Source organism: Balaenoptera ricei, chromosome 7 (genome assembly GCF_028023285.1).
Source record: "Balaenoptera ricei isolate mBalRic1 chromosome 7, mBalRic1.hap2, whole genome shotgun sequence".
NCBI classification, from domain to species: domain Eukaryota; kingdom Metazoa; phylum Chordata; class Mammalia; order Artiodactyla; family Balaenopteridae; genus Balaenoptera; species Balaenoptera ricei.
Window position 1 is genome coordinate 85,789,945 of NC_082645.1, and position 17,807 is coordinate 85,807,751.

General features: G+C 39.0%; 1 protein-coding gene across 7 annotated transcripts in view; it reads right to left on the reverse strand.

The window, feature by feature from the left end:
* FTCDNL1 (formiminotransferase cyclodeaminase N-terminal like) overlaps window positions 1–17,807 on the reverse strand; it is a 129,482-nt gene that overhangs the window by 101,740 nt on the left and 9,935 nt on the right. The window lies entirely within an intron of this gene.

A 17,807-nucleotide genomic window follows, 5' to 3' on the forward strand; every position in this document is an offset into this window, starting at 1 on the left:
TAAGATTAATAAAATTGGTACCTTCAATTTTTTAACTATTTTATAACAGCCCCAAATTGTGTATACTGTTAGGAGAAAGAAAAAGTTAAGAATACAAGGGCCAGATCTGCATTGTCCAATATGGTAACCCCTAGCTACACGTTCCATTAAATTTTAATTTTAATTAATTAAATAAAATGCAATAAAAGTTAAGTTTTTTCAGTGGCATGAGCCACATTTCAAGTGCTCAATAACCACATGTGGCCAGTGGTCTTCCTATTGGACAGTGCAGATACAGAACATTTCCATCATCACAGAAAGTTCTACTGGATAGCATTGGGTCAGATATTCTGTAAGGAAGCCTAGTATTTAAATATAATTTTATGGAGGCTACTCTCTGAATAACGTTTTTTCATTCTCTTCTGCCATTTTTATATCTAGATTCTGTCTCTGACCTTATCTTTTCAAGGCAGATTACAGAAGTACCTTCCTGTTTTTCCTAGAGAACTGCTTCAGGGGACTGCTGTTTGCAGCTGACAGCATGTTTTCACGGCACTAATCACAGTCCCCTGTAAGCAAGGATAGAGGCAGCATAATTTTTTTTCTGATGTATACATGTAGGTATTTGGGAATTTGGGTACTGGCCTGGGACAGCAGGAGTGTGGGCCTCCCTTATTTGGAGGCCCATCATGGAACATCAGAGGCTGAGATGGGGCCTTTAGCTCCATAAGCACAGGAAACCTCTCCAGCTGCAATTCTGAAGGTTGGTTAGTTGTTTGTTTCTAATGTAGACTGCTATGATGATGGAAGGGGTGAAATGTGGAGGGCATTAAAAGAATTTTGTACCTCTGGGTTGTATGAAGTCTGGGGAAATGTTCTTTTTTAAAAATATTTATTTATTTATTATTTATTTAGTTTGACTGCACCAGGTCTTAGTTGCGGCCCACGGGATCTTCGTTGAGGCATGCGGGATCTTTAGTTGCGGCACGCGCACTCTTAGTTGCGGCACACATGCGGGATCTAGTTCCCTGACCAGGGATCGAACCAGGCCCCCTGCATTGGGAGTGCAGAGTCTAACCCACTGGACCACCAGGGAAGTCCCGGAGAAACATTCTTTCTCTGAGTCAGGTAGAGACTCTAGCATTAGAAGCCCGTAATATGTAGACACCACAAAGCCAAGAAAATCTCCCAAATTTACTAAGTGAACTCTACTTCTTTAACACTACTTTAAGATACTAAAGGACCATGGGCTTCAGGGTGGGTGGGGGGGGGGGGGGCGGGCAGATGCCAGTGACACAGTTAACAGAGGTTTAGGAATTGTAAAATAATGTTTAGGCAGTTACCTAAGTACTCCCCTCAAATCTGGAATGGCAGAGAGCAGGGGTGGCAGAAGAAAGGGAAAATGGTTTAGGAGAGTTAGTTAAGACATCTTAACATCTGACAACTCTCCAAATTGTTCGGATCACCGTTATCTGCTCCAACCATAACTTAGAGTGACTCACACTTTGGTTGTCCCAGGAGCCTAAAACACAAACTGTGATGCTAAAGCCCCTCCTTCTAAATAGAAATAGTGTGACCTGTTTCCAGGCTCTGCTCAGTTCTTGGCCTAGCCACGCCAGCACCTCCATTTGGAGCTATAGTTCTGGAGTATTGCATAAGTTTATAAAGCCCAGAATGCTGTAAAGGAGGATTCTTGGAACCTGGTTCTTTTTTTTTTTTTTTTTTTTTATTTATTTACTTATTTATTTTTGGCAGTGTTGGGTCTTCGTTTCTGTGCAAGGGCTTTCTCTAGTTGCGGCGAGCGGGGGCCACCCCTCATCGCGGTGCGCAGGCCTCTCACTGTCGCGGCCTCTCTTGTTGTGGAGCACAGGCTCCAGACACACAGGCTCAGTAGTTGTGGCTCACGGACCTAGGTGCTCCGTGGCATATGGGATCCTCCCAGACCAGGGCTCGAACCCGTGTCCCCTGCATTGGCAGGCAGACTCTCAACCACTGCGCCACCAGGGAAGCCAGGAGCCTGGTTCTTAAAGGGCAAAGCAGGGGGAGATATTTGCAGTAGCAACTCCCAGCTGTCAGCAGCTGGGGGGTTGAGGGCAGGGGTACATTTTGGTTTAGTAGAAATAGCATATGCTTTTGAGGCCAGAAGATATCGGTTTGAATACCATTTCTGTTCCTTAATAGCTGTTTGGGATCTTGAGCAATTTTTTTTGACATCTCTGAGCCTCAAGTTCTTTGTCTGTAAAGTGAAAACGAAAAAAAAAAAAAAAAGCTTCCTCTAAAGCACCAACTCCTTATCTAGAAATCTGGCAATTAAAAGGAATAAAAGTAAGCATTTATCCTGCTTTTCCTGTATAAACTGTATTTCAGGGTAGCCAGATAGCCTGAACTGATGATGGAAAGATTTTTTAATAGAAAAAAATCTAACTAATAAATGTGGAAGAAATGATATAATTAGAAAATCACCATTTTGGAGCCCCTAAGAAAATAACTGTTTCAGGCAAAGATCATCAATGGATAAAACCCTCATGAAAAGTCAATTAGGAACAAAGGCAATTCATCTTTGCATCACCAGATGTGAGATAATCAGACATTGTGGCTTCCTGACAGGACACATACGAAGCTCACAGCCCACCTTTGAAGAAGTTTTGCCAAAAAAAAAAAAAAAATGAACTTCAAGCCAATCAAGGGGCTAACTTAAAGTTTGTAGGAAATGAGAGAGAGAAAGAAACAAATTAAATGACACCACAAGGGAGCAAACAGATGACCCAGAATGTGGGAATTCCACAGGACAACTGACCCAGTTTCTGCAACCAGTGAATCGGAGGGAAAAAGGGGGGCGGGGAACTGGGCTAGATCAAAAGAGACAGAGATACAACAATCACCTCGATATGTGAACCATGTGTAGATCCAGATTCAGACAAGCCCATCATAGAAAGACATTTGCTTGGATTATACACTGGATGTTAGATGGTAACAAGAAATTATCATTTTGTTGGGTGTGATAATGGCACTGTGGCGATATAAGAAAATGTCCATATTGCTTAGAGATATTTTAAATATGCAGGGGTGAAATAATATGATTTTTGGAACTTGCTTTAAAAAACCTTTAATAAAACTAAAGGAAAAAAGAGGGAGATAAAAAAGAGAGAAAAGGAGAAAAAAGAAAGGAAGTAAAGAAAAAAGAAAGAAAAGAAACTACCTCATAGAATGGATACAGAGATTAAGATAAGATAAACTAAGAAAAGCATCTAGCACAATGCCTGGTGCACAGTAGCCAGGGTATGTTGCTTCCTTTCCCCTCTGTAAGTCTACACCACTGTTCTAAATTCTGAAAATTCTGAATACCTTCCTGGACAGGTATGTCCCTACTTACTAGAAATCCCCATATATTTTAACTAACAACACTTCTCTTCCATTATCTCTTCTACACCAATTCATGGTGGAAGGAATCAAATTTAATTCTTACTCTCCAATGAAGAAAATAAGATATTTCATTATTCTCATACAATGAAAAGACCACCAAAGCCAAAATGATATTTAGCAATAGAGACAGCACATTATACTCTTCATACTCAAGGAAGTATCTTTTATGTTTCTAATGACTGCAAGCCAAGGGCCCAAGGTAGGTATTTGTAATGTAGCTGAAGAGGAAAATTTGGATTGCCTGCATTTCAAAGAAATGTCTCAAATTCAGTCAGAAGAATAGTTACTAGCAAGCTATTTTATTTGTTATATAAATTGCATTCAAAAAAACTGGTTTTAATTGTATCCTTTTATTTTCACAATTAATCTATGTAAAAATTATCCCCTGTACTGTAATTTCAAATGCTCACATCATGCAAACAAACAGGCTTGTTAGAAGATAAAATCTTGAATTTCAAGATAAAGATAAATTTCAAGATAAAATCTTGAATCTTCAAGCTCAAGTCTCACAGTGTTCAGATAAGTGACATTATTATTTAAAGCGATAGTTCTGTGTGCATTTCCCATACAGCGATTGTTTCCCCGACAGGGAAGTCAAGCATTTCCAGAGCAGGAACTTTTCACATTTTCAATGAGTCCCAAGAAACCAGAATTTCTGAGCTTTTCCCTGCTTTGTCACTGTGCTCCCCCTCCACTGAAATTAATTTCTCCCTCTCATGTTCATGTAGTATTTTACAGCTTTTATTGATAGAATATCAAATCTAATCTACTTGTATTATATAGTTAATCATGGACTTTTGTTTCTCCATCTAGGTTTCAAACTCCCAAAACAGTCAACATTTGTTAAGGTGAATGAATTGAATTTGGTACCTAAGCACTTTGCAGATGCTGGACGCTGCAAACCTAAAATAGCAGCGTCCATTCCAAACCTACACAGGAGAGTAAGGGGTCGCTATGCTAACAAAATGAGAACAGGGTTTAAGACCAGCAGGTGTACGATGTACCCCTAGTGAGAAACCATGAGATCAATTTTCCATCACCGGCATCATGTTTTAGGAGCTCTTCTCCAGCCCCCAGCTGTCAGAGTCACCTGCAGCTGAGGTCTACCTGAGACAGTAAGTAATGTCAGACAGGAAAAATATCTGAATCACCTTGTGCTGACAGAGTATGATGTCATCATGCCGGCTTGAAACAGGTAAAGCAGCTTCCTAAATTGCTATTAAAAGACAAATATTTTCTAGTTTTTCTTCCATTCTTGACAAGTTTTCCCCACCACTATTATTAATACTTCTGATCTTTCCATTTTCACAAGTCATATTCTAAAAAGGCTAATTTAATGACAATATTTTTTTAAATATAATTTAACCTTTATGGTTGGCTGATTATATGTACTGGAAAATGATTTTTAGTCATTTCTATACATGTATATCTATCACTTTCAGCCTTAACTTTAGAGACTTCTATGAGTTTGGTTATTCCTCTTTGTAAAAGAAGGATCAGCACAATGAGACAGGAAAGTTTAAGCTTCATATCCTCAACACGAATGTTTGTTTCTGAGCCTGTAACAGACCTAACTATGGCTGAAATGTAGTATTTTATTGAGAATGTACAATATTTAAGACAGTATTTAAGAATCTCTTTCATTAAATGTATTTGCCTGCCTCACGCTAACACGCACCTCATGTCTACAGAGGTATTTGATATCATTCTTTCCCCTTCTGCTTTTGTTTCTTTCAGAAGCATTTTAGGACTACTGGTATAAATGGAGTTGAGATTTAACTGTTAAACAGAATTGCATTTCAGCAGCTCAAGGAACATAACTGATATGCTTGGTTTTGTTACATTTTCGATAGCAGTCAAAATGCACAGCTAGGAAAAACCTCAAGCCTGTCATTCCCTTTCCTCTAGGAATAGATAAATTCTATTTCCCCTGGCCCGTGGTATGAAAGTGTGGCTTATTATTATTATTTTTAAACCAGAACTCTAATGATACTCAAAAAAGTCTACTGACACATTCTCGTAAGTACATACCAATCAAAAAGAGTATTTTTCAACCCCATCACCTCATACTCAACAAAAAGCAAAGGGAAAAAAGCACAGAATCTAAAAATTAAACTGGGTGCTAGACTTGAAATCTTAGAAGCATCCTCTAGTTTTAGTATAGTTCTCTTAATATAGCCAAGTTTTTTGTTTAGTTGATTTTTTTATTTATGTATTTTTTAATGAAAAGGAAAAATAAGATCCTCTACCAGAAGCCATAAAAATCTCTCAGATGGCAACACAGATAGCCCTAAAAGTTTTTGCCTAAATTCATACACATACCTAAAATAAAACTGGCTGATTAATCTTGCTACAGTACTTTGAAAAAGAAGACATTTGAAAATACAGTGTAGTTGTGATGCTGCACTGCCTCTAATTAAGTGCAGACTAGGAAAAATTATTCTTAGTTTAGTCTATGGAAGGGAGGTGGTGGAAATTTCTCTTTGCAATTCAAAATTATTTTAAAGATGGAGTGTTTCTTTTCCAATGTCTTCATTAAACAGAGCTGTTAAGAATTGTCTCCCAACCATCCCCAAAGAGCACAAAGCTACCCAGTATTCACCCCATATGCTCGGCTTTGAAGTGTGAAGCTGTGACCATCCTACCAGACTCTTACGCCACCATCAAAGCCATCTCATTACGCCCAGCGCTGAGAGTTAAAGCGCGGGGCCTTAACCACTCCAACACACACACTGCATTAACAAAGTAACCGCAATATTCCTCCCCCACATGGCTAGAACTTGAAGAAATTTTTACCATATGTACACATGCACGAGATACGAAAATTTATTGTGCTAGAACATCATTGAGAAGTACATTAAACATGCTGACTAGAACTGGATGTTATTCTAAGGGAATGGAAAAAAATAAAATGCAGCTGATCTTTATGATGAAAGAACAGAAACATTAGACTGAAAAACAAGATCAAGTGCAATTCCTAAATTGCATTTCTACTGACACATTCTGTTGCCTGTTTTTTCTTGAGAGAGCAGAAAACAATTTAGGGGGTAAAACAAAACTCTACTGCATATCACTGGATGCTACTGTTTATCACGTTTCATTTCTAAAGGACAAACTTACAAATGATGCAATGCTGATAACAGCGTCTATAATTCAAAACGAACAGTACTTGTTAAGAGAAAGTAATTTTACTGTGTTTCTGAGCTGTCAATTTACCATTGGCATGGCAGTAAAAAATAAAATGCAAAGAAGAAACTTGTTATGTATTAATGAAATGAGGTCAGGATAGGCATTTGATTAATTTTCATATAAAAATTAATCTGTAAAAATATTTTGAAATGTTTGTACCTAATGATCCATTCCTTTTTCTTTGCTCTAGAGAAATCCTTACATTTGTATACAGGAAAGTATATTCAAGAGTGTTCACTGCTACACTATTTGTTTTGGAAAAAATAAGAAACAATCTAAGTGTCTTATAAATAGGGGAACAGAAAAAATGTGATATATGCATACTATGATAACTATACAGCAGTTAAAAGGAATGAGCTATATGTAACACCATGGATAGATTTCCAAGATATCTTGCCGAATATAAGCTATAGTATAAGAATCTGAAAGAGAATGTATGTATATATATATATATGTATGTATATAGAACTGAAGCACTTTGCTGTACACCTGAAACTAACACAACATTGTAAATCAGCTATACTTCAATAAAAAAATTAAATTAAAAAATTTAAAAAGTATAGTACAATAACATTTATACTACAAACACGTACAAGAAATACTATATTGGATTTATGAGTACATACATAGATATAAATAAAATCATGGGGAAAATTCTGGATTGAGTGTGAGCATACGATACCATAACTCGGAAGGGGTGGTTCAGGGAACCAGGAATGTAGTTGGTGGACAGAGGAAACTTTAACCTTATCTGTAATGTTTGAAATTCTGAAAAAGAGAATTAATAAAAAGTTCCAGGCAAGGTCTGGCAAATAAACAGTTGTGAGGATCCTTTGTTCTGCTGCTGCCTAGATGGAAAACTATGAGTAAGTTTCTCAATATTTCTAGGTCTGTTTTCTAGCTATAGAATAAAAAAATTGGACCTATCCTCTATCCTTATCAAAAACATAAGAATTATGTGCCCCCAAACCCTTAGTAAACCATACAATTTCATGGAGATATAGCTATCCATAAAAATATGGTGTATTAGTAGTCTGGGACATATTTTACACATATGTCTTCCTTCCTTCCTTCCTTCCTTCCTCCCTCCCTCCCTTCCTTTCTTTCTTTCTTTTTTTTTTTGGCTGCACTGCATGGCTTGTGGGATCTCAGTTCCCCGACCAGGAACTGAACCCGGGCCATGGCAGTGACAGCGCAGAATCCCAACCATCAGGCCACCAGGGAACTCCCCCACACATATGTCTTCTAGACTTAGGACTTAGGACTTGGAATTTTAGAGCTGAAAGCACTTCAGAGATCTCCTGCCCAAGTGGTTTTCAAACATCTTGTCGCACAATCCCTTTCCTCAAAAGGTACTTTATTTGGGATCTTGATAACATAAAGCAGAGAAGAGGGATCCACTCTCTTTATGGTGGAGGGGGATAGCCTGGGTCCCCACTGCTCAGCAACCCTCTCCATAAGGCCACAGAGAATCACTAAAAATAGTGACAGCTCTTTACTGGTGGGAGGTAGGGGACCAGGGGCTTTACGTGTGGGCACTATTTTCTATAACCATCCTAACAGGATGATATTATTCCCCATTGTATAGATACAAAACCAAAAAGACTATAAAAGAGACTAAACAATTTTCCTAAAGTCAGCTAGCAAATAAGTAGGAGACCTGGGGCTTGAACTCAAGTTTATTCAGCTGCAAAATTCTTATTCTGTCCACTTACCATTTGGCTTCCCTGTCTAGCCATTCAATGTGGTTTAACTGTTTAGATCACATTGATCAAAAACTTATGGGCACGTGTATATATATATATATATACATACACACACATACGCATATGTAAAGGGTGGGGGGGGGATTGGAATTGGCCTGTCGCTTCCATATAGTGCACCCCCTTTGTAAGGACTTCTCATTCTCCTTCAGGGGGGATATTAAGAAGCTGGGACTACCCCAAAGAGTAGTTCAGATGGGACATGGCTAAGCTTTGGGGATGGCCAGGAATCCTTCTGCTGGCCAATGTATCAGCAATGTGTAAACAGCCTTCAGTATAAAGCCCACTCCCCACAGCAAGGAAGAGTTAAGGTGGCTCTTCCATCCAACTACAGCTCTCCAAATGTCAAACAAATAGTTCACATGAGGTAGTTTGGTCTCCTTGTATGTGTTCGGCTCCCCTACATCTTCCATCTTCCTGGCCACTGGCCACGGACACCATTCAACCACCTCTTAGTAGTCTCAAGCCTAGCCCTAATTCTTGCCACTTGCCCCCAAAACAGGTCAAGTCCTCCAATCCCCATGCCCCCAAAACAGATCAAATCCTCCCATCCCCCCGCCCACAATCCCTCTCCTTTTTACCACCTCTCAGGGGATGCTCATTTCCATGCACCCATGCCCACCACATTAAATCTCCTTTTGAAGGAAAATGCTTCCTGCCCACTACTGATGTTTACTTCCACATGGAGAGAGTCCTCCTGGTCTTGCTGGCTGTTATGAGTTAAACTGTGCCCCTTGAAAAAATTCATCTGCTGAATTCATAGCCCCCAGGACATGAGAATGTGACCTTATTTGGGAATAGGGTCATTGCAGATATAATTAGTTAACATGAGGTCATATACTGGAATGGAGTGGGGCCCTAATCCAATATGACTGGTGTCCTCATAAAAAGGGGAAACTTGGACACAGACAATATACAGGGAGAATGCCATGTGAACACGAAGAGGGCCATCCACAAGCCAAAATGGAACACATCCTTCCCTCACAGCACTCAGAAAAAACCAACCCTGCCGACACCCTGATCTCGGACTTCTAGCCTCCAGAACTGTGAGACAATACATTTCTGTTGTTTAAACCACCCAGTCTGTGGCACTTTTGTTACTGCAGCCTTAGAAAATTAAAACATTGGCCTTGTTTCCTCCCAACATCCATTCCCTGATGGGGAGTTTGGGAGAGAAGCTGGGTTTGCATAGGCCTACTCCTCTCTCCCCTCTTCCTTCTTAGGAGCTAGCTGTCAGCAGGAAACATACATTCCGCTCCACCTCCTCCTTGCCATTAGCTTGCCAGGGTCAGGCCTGTGCTGTCTAGTGCTGCCTGTTACTGGCTGCATGAGTCTGTCTAATTCTCCAGGTGGGGAAGCCTAGCTGTCATAATAGTTTTAACAGTAGTAAAGTTAGTATTTCCACTTCTCATCTGCCTTTCTCTACTGTCGAATTGGTTCAAGATTTGGGAAAGGAAGAAGTGTACTATTTGTAATGCTCTCCTCCCAAACCCCACCCTGAGTCCTCATCTTCCTGGGAGCAGTGAGTGAGGTGGTCTTTCTTCTTTCTCTACTCTATTGCTATGGAATAAACTTTGTAACCTGCTTTTCCAAGCCCTCTCCTTTTGGTTGTCAAAAATTCAAACATGAACACTGACTGTAACTTCTTCATTCTCACTATAACAATTCTATACCCCTCAAGGTAGCAAATAACTCAAAACTGTCCAGGAAACAGTCACGCATAAGCTATGGGGGAAAGAGAAGCACAACAATTATCATCTTGAGATATTATCCTACTATATATTTCTTGATTAATTAAAATTGGAGAGTGAGTTATTTAATATATGCAATTTTGAGTCACACAATAAATGATAACCTAATTAATAATAATGCTATAATTATTGTAATAGCACATCATGATAACCATGTGTTGTCATCATTACTATTATCACATGCTCTGGGTCTCCTGAGAAGCACACCCTCACTTGCCCACTGGAGACCAGGTGGTGGACGCATGAGGGTGTACAGAGACTTGGGTTGATGCACTTAACCTTATAGGTCCATCAAAGCCACTAGCATCACTATATTATTTCCTTAGAATTTTCTGATCCTAGTGGTCTTGACACTGGAAGTCACTGTATATGCTAGGAAGGAGAGATGGAAAGGAAAAGGAATTCAGGAAAAGCGCAGCAAACGTTAGGAGTCTGGGCTGAAAAAGTTAGCATCATATCAATCATATGCTATAAATCCCCTATTAGGTCCCAATTCTCTAAAACACCATCAGCAATAACATAAATTTAATCTCTGAGTGCTATATATATATATATATATCTACTGAAAATCAGAAAACTTAGAACCCCTAAACTTTGAGGCTCCCAGGGCTGGCTCTGCTAGTAAGGGGTGAATGTTAACATCTCCCACAGTGACCCATGGCTTGATCCTGAGTATTCTAGGAGACCCCTTCCCTAGGTGAAGTGGTGGTGGTGGGGGGTCTTCCAGTTTTAAACTATAGACTTGTAGACTGGGGAAGAATTACAAGAAATGTACAGTCAGGCAGCAAAGGTTTCATGCACTCCACCTACTCATCCCAATTAGAAGATTCTTATGGTACATTTATTCCTGTCAAAATGTTCAATAAAGTCTATTCAGTATATACCAAGAGTAAAACAGGGAAGAAGGGAAAGCCAATACGAGGGTGTGTTATCAAGCTAGTCATCGCTACGAGCAACTGGAGCTTGGTCTTGCTGGAATGGGCCTTAGAATTGTCCGTCTACCAGCTCAGGTCCCCCACTGGCCAAGGGGTGCCTGTGGGGTATTAATTTACTTGGACTTCAGGTTGCTGCAGAGCCAAAGTGAGAGAAAGAGAGCAGCTTTTTCAAGTATGGCTGTGTGCATCGGTAATTGCTGGTCATGGAAGAATAGGTTAGTTTATCCCAGTTCTCCCATTTGGCCTTTTCCTTTCTCATTAGTAGCTCTGTTTTACAGTGGTTGATATAATCCTGTTGCATTTATTAAGCTTGTAGCAATATGCATTTATGAACAACCTGGTAACTCTCCTTCATAGTTAGAATGTACTCAAGTTGCTGGAAATCAATTTTGATATTTTATGTACTTTCCCAATGCGCAATCCCTTTTTTTTTTCCAGCTTTTTATATGGTGGCAGTATCCTATAATTGTCAAAGTAAATGCTATGTCCTAAAACTATGTTAACATATGCTTGTAAAATCAACCATTGCTTTTATGCTATGGCAATGAAGGTAGTACTAATGGTGGAGAGAACTATATCAGAACCCAACATCTAAACTGACTAATCTCAACAAAATCCAAGGCTGTTTTATGAGACAATCTCCATAGCAACTGGAGAATCAGAGTAGAAAATTCTTGAAGTGAAAAGTTGTTCCTGATTTGTCAGATCAGCCCATGTTTTGACAATCTGTAATAAGGTAATCGAAGGGCCTTAAGACTATCACACAAGTGTTGATGTTGTGTGAATCTGTCATGGCACATGTCCTCTAAGCCATGAAAATACTCAAAAAATCATCTAACAAGGATGATAATTCTAATCAAATTCATTAATGTTGTATCTATTTTAAGATAAATCCAAAAAAACTCAATCATGTAAGAGCTAAATCTTTACTTATGTAACTTACTTAACTAGCATTTTATCTTTCCAATATTCTAAATAATGTCAGTTTTTAAAGCATCATATAAACCTTATTTCATTTGATTAATGACATAAAACAAAAAGCAAGTTTCCATATGATTTACAAAATTTATAGCTATGGTCCAGACTTTTAAAGCTGAATATTATGAACCTACATGTTAGTTAAGCCCATTTTCACTGGCAAATCACTGGGGAGATTTGCCTGAGCACCTTCTGCTCTGACCCCTCCCCTCCACCTTCACTCAGTCCTTCTCAGGGAGGTTTGTGTGTGCATGAGAAACAAGCTCATGTTTCAGAGACGCTGGCTCCTGCAGGTGAACCATCGAGTAAGGAAGATGTGGAAAACATACAGGCAGCACGATGGCCCACAGTAATCCTTTGGAGAAACTGTCTATACAAAATTTATTGAAGCCCAGAAATTGAGACTAAATACCTTCAATATTGAGTTAGAAGTCAGAAAAAAGAATAATGTTCCTGTAAATTTACCTTTGGTTCCAAATTAGGTGAATTCGTTGTTCTTGAAGGATCTAAGATAATCAAAATCACCAAGAGGAATTAGAGAAGTAGGGACTTCCAAGTAAAGATGGGAGCGTAGATTCCTATATTTACTTTCACTTCTTCCAAATACCCCAGGAAACAGATGGTAAAGAGGTCTATTCTTTAAAGCATTGGTTCACTCAAACAAATAGAAATGGAAGAAGAAGCAATGGCGTTGGAACTTGGAGAGCAGCTATAAGAAGAGCAGGATATTCCGCAGACCCCAGACAGCAGAGAAGCAGCCTGACTTAGAGCACTGGCACCTGGAAATGGTCAGAACTGGTGACCTCACTCTGGGAGAGAAGGTAAAGGCATAGCTCAAAACAGGGAGACTGGTGGAAAGTCTGTTTAAGCAGCAGTTAGACCCCAACCCCTCCACACAGACAGGCAACTGGCAGAAGACACAAAAGGTAAAAACACAAGGCGTCTGAGCTACGGGATACAGCTGAGGGTTGGGGGGATTCATGAAAAGAGGGGAATTAAGGGAACATGTACACAATAAATGCAGTGACTCTTCTAGCCCTCTTCTGCAACTCAACTCTTCTGCAACTCAACTCCTAAATCATGGACAACTGTGTGTATACTCCAGGCTGAAGACTGGAGAATCCTTCTCTAAGTAAATTGAACAGCCCAAGAGGAAAGACCCCAAAGATACTGAAACAGGCACTCCCCATAGAAACAACCCAGCCAGATCAGCCTACAGCCGACAAACCCCACCTAAATACTCAGATTATCCATTCAGTCCTTTAGTGTCCGCTCTTAGAGTAAGCAGCCAACCAATGATCATCTGACATCTGAGGAAAGCCTTTAAAACAAACAGGAGAAAAGAAACTGGTGGTGTGGATGGGGGTGGCGGAGGCGTGTTGGGGAACAGACACCATGCAGAAAGAAGAAACTGTCAAAAATTATTCACTGACACTGTATTCATGAGACATGACACGGACATTATTTAGAATAAAAAACCAAAATGAACATTCAGAGAGTAAAAGCACTTGGAAACTAATATACAGGAAATGAAAAACTTATTGAAGACTTGGGACATAAAGTAGAGGAAATTTGTAAGAAATTATTATAAAAATATAAAGTGATTTAAAAAAAGAGAAAGTAAGTGTACAGAACCAATACAAGAGTTCCAACATCCAAATATGGGGCTTCCAGAAAGAACTGAGAAAATGGAAGAAATATCAATGGCAACCTAACCTTACACCTTACACCTAATGCACTTAGAGAAAGAAGAACAAAAAAACCCAAAGTTAGCAGAAGGAAAGAAATCATAAAGATCAGATCAGAAATAAATGAAAAAGAAATGAAGGAAACGATAGCAAAGATCAATAAAACTAAAAGCTGGTTCTTTGAGAAGATAAACAAAATTGAAAAACCATTAGCCAGACTCATCAAGAAAAAAAGGGAGAAGACTCAAATCAATAGAATTAGAAATGAAAAAGGAGAAGTAACAACTGACACTGCAGAAATACAAAGGATCATGAGAGATTACTACAAGCAACTATATGCCAATAAAATGGACAACCTGGAAGAAATGGACAAATTCTTAGAAAAGCACAACCTTCCGAGACTGAACCAAGAAGAAATAGAAAATATAAACAGACCAATCACAAGCACTGAAATTGAGACTGTAATTAAAAATCTTCCAACAAACAAAAGTCTAGGACCAGATGGCTTCACAGGCGAATTCTATCAAACATTTAGAGAAGAGCTAACACCTATCTCTCTCAAACTCTTCCAAAATATAGCAGAGGGAGGAACACTCCCAAACTCATTCTACGAGGCCACCATCTCCCTGATACCAAAACCAGAACAGATGTCACAAAGAAAGAAAACTACAGGCCAATGTCACTGATGAACACAGATGTAAAAATCCTCAACAAAATACTAGCAAACAGAATCCAACAGCACAGTAAAAGGATCATACACCATGATCAAGTGGGGTTTATCCCAGGAATGCAAGGATTCTTCAATATATGCAAATCAATCAATGTGATAAACCATATCAACAAATTGAAGGAGAAAAACCATATGATCATATCAATACATGCAGAAAAAGCTTTTGACAAAATGCAACACCCACTTACGATAAAAACCCTCCAGAAAGTAGGCATAGAGGGAACTTACCTCAACATAATAAAGGCCATATATGACAAAACCCACAGCCAACATCGTTCTCAATGGTGAAAAATTGAAACCATTTCCTCTAAGATCAGGAGCAAGACAAGGTTGTCCACTCTCACCACTATTATTCAACATAGTTTTGGAAGTTTTAACCACGGCAATTAGAGAAGAAAAAGAAATAAAAGGAATCCAAACTGGAAAAGAAGTAAAGCTGTCACTGTTTGCAGATGACATGATACTATACATAGAGAATCCTACAGATGCTACCAGAAAACTACTAGAGCTAATCAATGAATTTCATAAAGTAGCAGGATACAAAATTAATGTGCAGAAATCTCTTGCATTCCTATACACTAATGATGAAAAATCTGAAAGAGAAATTAAGGAAACACTCCCATTTACCACTGCAATAAAAAGAATAAAATACCTAGGAATAAACCTACCTAGAGGAGACAAAAGACCTGTATGCAGAAAACTGTAAGACACTGATGAAAGAAATTAAAGATGATACAAACAGATGGAGAGTTATACCATGTTCTTGGATTGGAAGAATCAACATTGTGAAAATGACTAAACTACCCAAAGCAATCTACAGATTCAGTGCAATCCCTATCAAACTACCAATGGCATTTTTCACAGAACTAGAACAAAAATTTCACAATTTGTATGGAAACACAAAAGACCTCGAATAGCCAAAGCAATCTTGAGAAAGAAAAACAGAGCTGGAGGAATCAGGTTCCCGGACTTCATACTATACTACAAAGCTACAGTAATCAAGGCAGGATGGTACTGGCACAAAAACAGAAAAATAGATCAATGGAACAGGATAGAAACTCCAGAGATAAACCCATGCACATATGATCACCTTATTTTTGATAAAGGAGGCAAGAATATACAATGGAGAAAAAGTAGCCTCTTCAATAAGTGGTGCTGGGAAAACTGGACAGCTACATGTAAAAGAATGAAATCAGAACACTCCCTAACACCATACACAAATAGAAACCCAAAATGGATTAAAGAGCTAAATGTAAGGCCAGACACTATAAAACTCTTAGAGGAAAACATAGGCAGAACACTCTATGACATAAATCACAGCAAGATCCTTTTTGACCCAGCTCCTAGAGAAATGGAAATAAAAACACAAATAAACAAATGGGACCTAATGAAACTTAAAAGCTCTTGCACAGCAAAAGAAACCATAAACAAGATGAAAAGACAACCCTCAGAATGGGAGAAAATATTTGCAAATGAAGCAACTGACAAAGGATTCATCTCCAAAATTTACGAGCAGCTCATGCAGCTCAATAGCCAAAAAACAAACAACCCAATCCAAAAATAGGCAGAAGACCTAAATAGACATTTTTCCAGAGAAGATATACAGATTGCCAACAAACACATGAAAGGATGCTCAACATCACTAACCATTAGAGAAGTGCAAATCAAAACTACAATGAGGTATTACCTCACACCAGTCAGAATGGCCAGCATCAAAAAATCTACAAACAATAAATGCTGGAGAGGGTGTGGAGAAAAGGGAACCCTCTTGCACTGTTGGTAGGAATGTAAACTGATACAGCCACTATGGAGAACAGTATGGAAGTTCCTTCAAAAACTAAAAATAGAACTACCATACGACCCAGCAATCCCACTACTGGGCATATACCCTGAGAAAACCATAATTCAAAAAGAGTCATGTATCACAATGTTCATTGCAGCTCTATTTACAATAGCCAGGACATGGAAGCAACCTAAGTGTCCACCAACAGATGAATGGATAAAGAAGATGTGGCACATATATACAATGGAATATTACTCAGCCATAAAAAGAAACGAAATTGAGTTATTTGTAGTGAGGTGGATGGACCTAGAGACTGTCATACAGAGTGAAGTAAGTCAGAAAGAGAAAAATAAATACCGTATGCTAACACATATATATGGAATCTAAAAAAAAAAAAAAAAAAGGTTCTGAAGAACCTAGGGGCAGGACAGGAATAAAGAGGCAGACGTAGAGAATGGACTTGAGAACACGAGGAGGGGGAAGTGTAAGCTGGGACGAAGTGAGAGAGTGGCATGGACTTATATATGCTACCAAATGTAAAACAGATAGCTAGTGGGAAGCAGCCACATAGCACAGGGAGATCAGCTTGGTGCTTTGTGACCACCTAGAGGGGTGGGATAGGGAGGGTGGGAGGGAGATGCAAGAGGGAGGAGAAATGGGGATATATGTATAGCTGATTCACTTTGTTATAAAGCAGAAACTAACACACCATTTTAAAGCAATTATACTCCAATAAAGATGTTAAAAATAAAAATAAAAAAGAAATATCAATGGAATAACTCAAGAGAACTTCCAGCACTGGGGGACAAGTTTCCAGAATTCAAAGGGCCTACCAGGTATGCAGCATAATGAATGAAAACAGACGTATACAAAGGCATATCACAGAAATTCCAGAACACTAGGTACAAAGTGAAGATCTTACAAGCTTCCAGAGAAAAGTGACAGGTCACATACAAAGATCAGGAATCATAATGGCTTCAGAAGTCTCAATAGCAACATGGAAATGAGAATTGATACAATATCTTCAAAATAAAGGAAAATTATTTCTAACCTATTATTCTATACCTAGCTAAACTAAAAATTAAGTGTGAAGGTAGAATAATGGCATTTTCAGACATGTAAGTTCTCAAAAATGTACTCTCCCTGCCCCCACCCCACTTTTTTTTGGAAAGCTAGTAGAGGATATGTTCCACCAAAACAAGGACATAAAATAAGGGGGAAAAAAAGAGAAGATATGGGATTCAGGAACCAGGGGATCCAAAATAGAGAAAGATGAAGGGAACACCCAGGATAAAAGTAATGGGAGATGCCATGATGACAGTCATCCTCAACAAATTGAGAGCAATTCGTCCTAACTGAGCCAGGTCAGAGAGTTCTAGAAGAAAGTTGGGGTTTTTTTTGGCCACACTGTGCGGCTTGTGGGATCTTAGTTCCCCGACTAGGAATCAAACCCAGGCCCTCAGCAGTGAGATCGCAGAGTCCTAACCACTGGACCACCAGGGAATTCCCCTAAAAGATAGTTTTTTAAGAAGATGAAATTTATAGAACAGTCAATACATGGTGTGTTTTATCTGAATGCATGGAGAGA